Source organism: Tiliqua scincoides, chromosome 1 (assembly GCF_035046505.1).
Source record: "Tiliqua scincoides isolate rTilSci1 chromosome 1, rTilSci1.hap2, whole genome shotgun sequence".
Taxonomy (NCBI): domain Eukaryota; kingdom Metazoa; phylum Chordata; class Lepidosauria; order Squamata; family Scincidae; genus Tiliqua; species Tiliqua scincoides.
The window spans coordinates 270,299,914-270,309,092 of record NC_089821.1 but is presented as its reverse complement, the minus strand read 5'-3'; the positions used below and the strand labels follow the sequence as shown (position 1 = coordinate 270,309,092).

At 45.5% G+C, this 9,179-nt stretch overlaps 1 pseudogene; it reads left to right on the top strand.

The window, feature by feature from the left end:
* The first annotated feature begins 5,811 nt into the window (after positions 1-5,811).
* On the top strand, positions 5,812-5,928 carry LOC136637438 (5S ribosomal RNA; annotated as a pseudogene).
* Positions 5,929-9,179: the final 3,251 nt, after the last annotated feature.

The window sequence follows — 9,179 nt, the reverse complement described above, 5'->3', positions numbered from 1 at the left end:
TCTGACATGCAAATCTGTGAGTTTCTTAGTTGTTACCATTTACTCATCTTGTAGCTGCTCATCCAAGTTCAAACCACAGAGTTATTGTATTCAGCATCACAGCACACAATGGAGTTCTGAAATTTCAAAACAATCTGACTTCTAAATCCACCCTTGGTCAGTTTACTATTTACACTGCCCTAGTATGGAAGTGCATGGATTTTCTTCAGCTAGATGTGTAGCCCTTAGTGCCAACGGGGTCAACTTTCTCTTGAGTTCTCTGGCTGTGTGCTCAGCCCTAGTTTAGCTTCTCTCATTCTGCTGAGTGAGTTATGTAGTTAAATCCATAGTATGTCTCCTTCTAATAAGCCGATGCTTGTTTTTTAAAATGTTATTTTTTAAAAGCTATACCACATCAATTCCTGCAGCACTACAGCTTGAAGAAACCTGAAGGCCAAAGCTAATTTTCACATTTTAGTTACCATGTAATTCACAGTTTGCATATCGTTAGCATGAACACAACACATCACCCTTTCATAGGCCTGTTCCATGAATGCCAAATCCAAATGTGAAAGAACTCCTAGCAAATCACACAAAAATCATGTAATGAGCTTAGCATAATTATGATGAGCAAAATCTGCCCCCCCCCTTTTTCCCCACAGCTATTTCTGCCTTCCCACATGCTGGCATTGTATTTGTGAGACATCTGCAAAAGTAGCTTTCACTGTGTGAGGCATGGTTTGCACAGTGCAGATAAAAATCATCTTTGCACATCACATGAATGTTATTATCCAAAATTGGCTTAAGCAGTGGCACACCATGTTCGTTTTGCCCAGCACAGACAGACACCTTCCTAAGCACTACAGAACTGATAGCACAATCCTAAACATGTCTACTTGGAACTAAGTCTCAGTGTGTTCAGTGGGACTTACTCTCAGGTAAGTGTGCATAGGACTGCAGCCTGAGAGCCCAGTCCTGAGCCTGAGAGCCCAATCCAAACGTAGGGCATGTTTGTGAGGTCTAACGCCAGGCCAGCGCCCAGGCTAGCCCAGTGCTGGTTGGCGCTGGGTGAGTGCCGGACAGGCGCCTGGCCTCTGCCAATCAGTGGTCACACAAACCGCCAAGCCACAGTAAGGTAAGGAGGGTAGAGGGAGGAGGCTTTCCGGGGGGGCGGATGGAGGATGGGCAGGAGGCGTGCCGGGGGGAGGGAGTGAGTCGGGACCGGTGGAGCTCCGCTCCACTGGATTCTGCACGTTTGTGTGGGGCTCAGAGCCTGACATGAATGTTCTTACTTGAAGGTGAATCGAAGTTGAATTGAAGTTGAATCAGGTAGCCCCATTGTGGGGCTACTTCCCTTTTCCCAAGGTGCCATCTGCAGCTGCTGTTGGCACGCAGGATGCAGAGGTAGCCATTTTCAGTGCCGCCGTATCTGCGCACCACGGGAGCTCAGGATTGGGCTGCCCATCACCTACATTGTATATGCAATCAGCTTAATTGTGGGGCAGCTTGGACTTCCATTTGTCACCTTCCCTCCAAAGATCCAACTATTTGATTTACCAAATTTATATCCTGCCTTTCCTCTAAGACAGTGGTTCCCAAACTTTTTACCAACAGGATTCACTTTTTTAAAACAACACTCTATCGGGGTCAATCTAGGTTTATTAGACTTTTTAAATAAAAAGATCTAGAAAAATATTTTTTTTTTATTTATAAGTAATAATAACCAGAAAAAGATCCTCACACATTTATCTCCCTATAGTTACATGTGCTTGCAAATTGCAGGAGCTCCGCTTTGCAGGGCAGTTATCAGCTATCTTGCAAATTGCAGGAGCTGAATTCTTTGCAGGGTAATTAGCAGCTACAATATCTGATTTTTGAATAGCCTCAGGGCTTCAGGCAGATAGTTATTTGATCTTTCCATCACCCTTTAGCAACTCCGCAAAAATCAGGTTGCGACTCACCAGTGGGTCCTGATCCACAGTTTGGGAACCACTGCTCTAAAGACTTCAGGGCAATGTAAATGGCTTTTTCTCCCCTCTACTTCCATTTATCCTCATAACGCTGTAGTCTGGAATGCTTAACTACTACAGCACACTGGGTCTCCCCTAGTAGTCTCAAACCTGCCAGGTGTTCAAGGCCCTTATCCAATACTGCAAATGGGATGCTGCTCCAGGCAGAACTTTGGTCTGATTAAGCAGCACTCTTGTGTCATTATGTTTTATAGATGTTTTTAATGCTTCTTTATGCTTGTACTGGAGGTTAATGATTTTGGCTGCTTCTGCAATGTTATTGCCACCAAGAGAGTCTTGTTACTAAGGGGCAGCATAAACCTTTACAAATAAATAAATATGCTGAGATTTTATTTCACACACACACAAAATTATATCACACTCTTTGGGGTTAAACAGCTATGAAACAGCAACTAACAACAAATCAACATTAAAAAACAATAACTCCAAAGTCAATTATTAAAGCATAATTCAAATGGTCATGCAAAACTAATTATTTAAACAGCAATAGGCTAAGCAAGGGCAAGAAACCAGCAACAAAACATAGCAAAAGGAACTCAATAAAAATATTCAAGATTTTTTCAAGAATTCAAGATATTAAATACAACTCATTTTAATATGGTGCAGGTGGAGCCTGTTTATCCACAGATTTTATATCTGCGGATCTGGCCCAACCCTCTAGGGCAGTGTTTCTCACACTGTGGGCTGGGACCCACTAGGTGAGTCACAAGCCAATTTCAGGTGGGTCCCCATCATTTCAATATTTTATTTTTAATGTATTAGACTTGATGTTACCACGGTATGTGACTGCATTTGGGGAAACGTTATAGACCTGTACTTTTAACAAGCTACTATGTATATTCTTTAAACAATGATAGTAAATGGGACTTACTCCTGGGTAGGTGTGGGTAGGATTGCAGCCTGGGATTGTTAAAAAATGTTCCTGCTTGATGATGTCACTTCTGGTCATTACATCACTTCAGGTGGGTCCTGACAGATTCTCATTTGAAAAAGTTGGTCCCAGTGCTAAATGTGTGAGAACCACTGCTCTAGGGGCTTCCCTGGGCCTCAGAATGCCTTATAGGGCATAAAAATATCACTTCTGTTTTGCCTCAGGAAACTGGAAGTAGCGTTTTTTCAGTCTTTTTGGCCGTGGGCTTCAGAAAGAAGCCATGAGCTTCATAAAGCCCTTTGGAGGTTACCAGAGCACAGTTTCAGTCACCTTCAGAGGGTTTAAAGGGGTCAAAACAGTTGATTTTATTATAAATGGTTTCGGTATCTGCAGGGGCTCCAAGAACAGGTCCCTCATGGATACCAAGACCCCACCTGTATTTGTAAGCCACTTTGGGCATTTGCTTTGACATAAGAAAGGTGGGATATAAATCTTTGAATGAATGAATGAATGAATGAATGAATTAGGGCTCTTCAGTCTAGAAAAAGGGTGCCTTGGGGGGGAGGATGACATGCTTGAGACTTAATTATGCAGGGCATGGATAGAAGGGGTAAATGGATGTTCCATAAGAACATAAGAACAGCACCACTGGATCAGGCCATAGGCCCATCTAGTCCAGCTTCCTGTATCTCACAGCGGCCCACCAGAACCACCTCACACAACACCAGAACAAGGGGACATCCACTAAAACTGAGTGTTGGGAGAGTTAGAACAGACAAAAGAAAATATTTCTTTAGTCAGTGTGTAATTAAACTGTGAGACTCCTTGCCACAGAATGTGGTGATGGCGTCTGGCCTAGATGTCCTTAAAAGGGGATTGGACAGATTTATGGAGGAAAAAGTCAATCACAGGTTACAAGCCATGATGTGTATGTGCAACCTCCTGATTGTAGAAGTATGCTACATCTGAATGCTAGGTGCAAGGATGTGGCAACAGGATGCATATCTCTCGTTGCCTTGTGTGCTCCCTGAGGCATCTGGTGGGCCACTGTGAGACAGAGGAAGCTGGATGAGATGGGCCTTGGGCCTGATCCAGTGAAGCTCCTCTAACATTCTTAAGCTTAATATATTAAATAAAATCAGGAAGTCCAAAACCTCCTACACGAAATGATAATGTGCCCTCTTCAAAGAGCTCCTGGAGAGTGGGCAGTGATGAGCCCCATAAAAATGCCTGCAACAAAGTATAAAGTTAATTAATACATATTTGTGGTATATATAAAATTGCACATGGGGTATAATATTTATTTTACGTGTATTAACCTTTCCCCAAAGGGACACATATAAACAGGCCATCATCTAGGTTATATCTCCAGGATACACAGCCCAATCCTATTGGGGTCAGCTGACAGCAGACACACATTCCATTGCCAGTGACTGCCTCTTGGAAGTTGTAAATGTTTTCCAACAGTGCACAGAGTAGCACACTGAAGGAGCACCAGCAGGAAGTCTGGAGCCTTCCCACATGCAACAACCGATCCAGGAGGATCCTCTGAGGCAGGTAAGACGTCAAGGGAGGGCTCAATAAGGCGGTGATAGGAGCGGGGGGGGGGTGGAATGGGGTAGCAACAAGCGCAGAACAGATATGGGGGGAGGTGGGTTTAGTGGTGGCAGCTGCTGAATCCTAGCCCCCTTTCTGGGCCCGATTCATCAGGGCAAGTCCACACAGACCTGCGCCAGCACCTTCGTTGGCACAGGTCCAAGTAGATCCCTCCACACTGTGGAAACTTACCTCTAAGTAAGGGAATGAACATTTCCTTACCCAGAAAAAGAACTATGCATCTTCCCCCTGTTGTTGGCATCCTTCAGTCTCGGAAGACTATGGTGTCTTCCCCCAGCAGAATACAAAAGTAGCCATTTCGGCAGAGAAGGAGAGAGCAAAGGTCTGGACGGTAAGACTGAAAGACATCCGGGCTCCATCAAAATTGCCATATCTTGAACACGTTTTGCAAAATACTGCCCCCTAGTGCTGAGTAAGGGAATACCCTTCCCTTAGAATTGAGAACTGCTCCCTCTTTGTTAATATTTCGGCGTGGACTGAAGACCCTTTTATTTCAAAAAGCTTTTAATTGCTGACAGGCTGGCTGGCTTTCTTTCTCTTTTTTCTTTTTATATTAGAATCCACGGGGCTTGTTTTTAGATTTTTTAATGATGTGTAACTGTTTTAATTATGGTTTTTAATTGCTATTCTTGTATTTTTAATTGTTGTAAGCCGCCTTGTGTGCCCATGGGGCAAAAAGGCGGGATATAAATTAATAATAATAAATAATAATAATAATACGAAGAAGAAAAAGAAGAAGAGACACTTTTTCAAGTGGGTGCGCCTCTTTTTTTTTTAGCAGGGGTAACTGGCCCTCCTCACCCCAGCAGTGTCTGTTCTAGTGGCTGCCTGGTGTTCTTTTGCATTTTTTAAGATTGTGAGCCTTATTTTGACAGGGAGCCATTAGTTATTTGATTTTTCTCTGTAAACCACTTTGTGAACTTTTTGTTGAAAAGCGGTATATAAATACTGTTAATAATAGTGGCATCACTTCAGATTTAACCCAATTAATCAAATATCCAGATACATTTCCAAATGCATTCATGACTTTCATTAAATGGAGAATAGATATTTGGAATTTGGAAATAATTATTGACAAAATATCTGTGTATAAAATAATTTTGAATTTGTTAACAATTAAGACCATATAATAGAGAAGGATGTCCATTTTTGCCTGTTATTTTTGATCTGTGAGGCAAAAATGGACATCCTTTTTCTATTTCATCTCTCCAAAAATAATAAAGGAGAAAGATAATCATTAGTTTATATCCCAGACCTTGATCCAGAATACAACACTTTAATTGATTTCAAAAAATTTTCAGGAAAAAAAATTTCATCTTTGTCCATTCTCCTGCACATGCCTGATCTCGTCTGATCTCAGAAGCTAAGCAGGGTCAGGCCTGGTTAGTACTTGGATGGGAGACCACCTGGGAATACCAGGTGCTGTAGGCTTATACCATAGTCTTTCAGGACTGAAGGTTGCCAACCAACCATTCTCCTGGTACTATTGACCTACATGTGTTAAAGCATGCTCCACCTTCAATGATAATACACCTTCATGTGCAACCTTCTGTAATGCAGTGTATAACTCTTGTGAGGGAGAGATAGCTAACTGCATTAATTAATATCTTTCTTCCTGACATGGAGCTGAGCAGACTGCAGATGGACATCGTCGCCCTTCAAGAGACTAGGCTGCCAGATTCCGGATCTGTCAAGGAGAGAAATTTCTCATTTTTCTGGCAGGGAAAACCACCAAACGAAACCAGGGAACATGGCGTTGGCTTTGCGGTCAGAAATACCCTGCTGAAATCCATCATCCCACCTACTGTGGGAAGTGAAAGAATTTTGTCCCTGCAGCTCCAGTCATCAGCAGGACCTATCACTCTCATCAGTGCTTATGCACCGACTCTGTCGTCTCCAGCAGAAGCCAAAGACAAATTCTATGATGACCTGGCCACCACTGTCAAGAAAATCCCTGTAAAAGAGCCATTGTTCATCCTCGGCGATTTCAATGCTAGAGTTGGTGCTGATAACAGTTCATGGCCCACTTGCTTAGGTCAGTTTGGCACTGGGAGGATGAACGAAAATGGCCAACGCCTGCTAGAGTTTTGCTGTCATCACGGTCTCTGTGTCAGCAACACATTCTTCAACACAAAGCCCCAACATAGAGTCTCTTGGAGACATCCAAGATCAAAGCACTGGCACCAGCTCGACCTGATCCTCACCAGACGCTCCAGCCTTCCCAGCATCAAGATCACACGCAGTTATCATGGTGCTGCCTGCGACACTGATCACTCCCTGGTGTGCAGCAGAGTGAAACTGCAAACAAAGCGACTGTATCACTCGAAAAAGGAAGGAAGACCTCGCATTGATACCAGCAAGACCCGGGATCAGAGAAAAGTGGAGGAATTTGCACAAGCGCTCGAGGAATCTCTTCCAGGCCCGGCCGACGCAAACGCATCCAACAGATGGGAACATTTCAAGAATACCGTTTACAACACCGCCTTGTCCATATTCGGCAAGAAGACCAACAAGGCGGCAGACTGGTTTGAAGCCCACTCTGAGGAGTTGACACCAGTCATTGAGGAAAAGAGGAGCGCTCAAGCAGCATACAAGGCCTGTCCCAGTGAGCGCAACCTGCAGGTCCTCCGAACTGCTCGCAGCAAAGTCCAGCAGACTGCCAGGAGATGTGCTAACGACTACTGGCTCCAGCTCTGTTCCGAGATACAGATAGCAGCTGACACGGGCAACATCAAGGGGATGTATGATGGTATCAAGCAGGCCCTAGGTCCAACACAGAAGAAAATTGCCCCTCTGAAGTCTGCCACAGGCGAGGTCATCCAGGATCGGGCGCAGCAGATGGAACGCTGGGTGCAGCACTACTCTGAGCTATATTCCAGAGAAAATGTAGTCACCGAAGAAGCACTGAACAACATTGAGTGCCTGCCTGTGCTGGAAGAGCTTGACAGTGAACCAACCCTAGAAGAACTTCACGTGGCCCTGGACTCCCTTGCCTTTGGCAAGGCACCTGGAAAAGACAGCATCCCTGCTGAAGTCCTAAAATGCTGCAAAGAGATCATCGTCACTGAGCTGCATGAAATCCTCTGTCTCTGCTGGAGAGAAGGTGGAGTACCTCAAGACATGAGGGATGCAAACATCATCACGCTGTACAAGAACAAAGGTGACAGGGGTGACTGCAACAACTACCGCGGCATCTCTCTCCTTAGCGTTGTAGGAAAGCTGTTTGCCCGAGTTGTACTAAAGAGGCTCCAGGTACTTGCAGAGAGCGTCTATCCAGAATCGCAGTGTGGATTCCGAGCCAACAGGTCCACCACTGATATGGTATTCTCCCTTAGACAACTGCAGGAGAAATGCAGGGAACAACGACAGCCACTCTTTATAGCCTTCATAGATCTCACAAAGGCTTTCGACCTGGTCAGCAGAGACGGCCTCTTCAAGATTCTCCCCAAGATTGGATGTCCACCCAGGCTCCTCAGCATCATCAGATCTTTCCACAAGGACATGAAGGGCACTGTTGTCTTCGATGGCTCCACATCAGACCCTTTTGACATCCGAAGCGGAGTGAAGCAGGGCTGTGTTCTTGCACCAACCTTGTTTGGGATTTTCTTCGCTGTCCTGCTGAAGCAGGCCTTTGGAACTGCAACAGAAGGCATCTATCTCCGGACCAGATCAGACGGAAAGCTCTTCAACCTCTCCAGACTGAGAGCAAAATCCAAAGTCCAGCTGAAATGTCTGCGTGACTTCCTCTTTGCCGACGATGCAGCTGTCACTACCCACTCTGCCAAAGATCTCCAGCAGCTCATGGATCGTTTTAGCAAGGCCTGCCAAGATTTTGGACTGACAATCAGCCTGAAGAAAACACAGGTCATGGTTCAGGATGTGGACTCACCTCCCTGCATTACAATCTCTGAGCATGAACTGGAGGTTGTCCATGACTTTGTGTACCTTGGCTCAACGATCTCCGACACTCTTTCTCTCGATACCGAGCTAAACAAGCGCATCGGTAAAGCAGCTACCACGTTTTCCAGACTCACAAAGAGAGTCTGGTCCAACAAGAAGCTGACGGAACATACCAAGATCCAGGTCTACAGAGCTTGCGTCCTGAGTACACTTCTGTACTGCAGCGAGTCATGGACTCTTCGCTCACAACAGGAGAGGAAACTGAGCGCTTTCCACATGCGCTGCCTCCGACGCATCCTCGGCATCACCTGGCAGGACAAAGTTCCAAACAACACAGTCCTGCAACGTGCTGGAATCCCTAGCATGTATTCACTGCTGAAACAGAGACGCCTGCGTTGGCTTGGTCATGTCGTGAGAATGGATGATGGCCGGATCCCAAAGGATCTCCTCTATGGAGAACTCGTGCAAGGAAAGCGCCCTACAGGTAGACCACAGCTGCGATACAAGGACATCTGCAAGAGGGATCTGAAGGCCTTAGGGATGGACCTCAACAAGTGGGAAACCCTGGCCTCAGAGCGGCCCGCTTGGAGGCAGGCTGTGCAGCATGGCCTTTCCCAGTTTGAAGAGACACTTTGCCAACAGTCTGAGGCTAAGAGGCAAAGAAGGAAGGCCCATAGCCAGGGAGACAGACCAGGGACAGACTGCACTTGCTCCCGGTGTGGAAGGGATTGTCACTCCCGGATTGGCCTTTTCAGCCACACTAGACGCTGTGCCAGAACCAC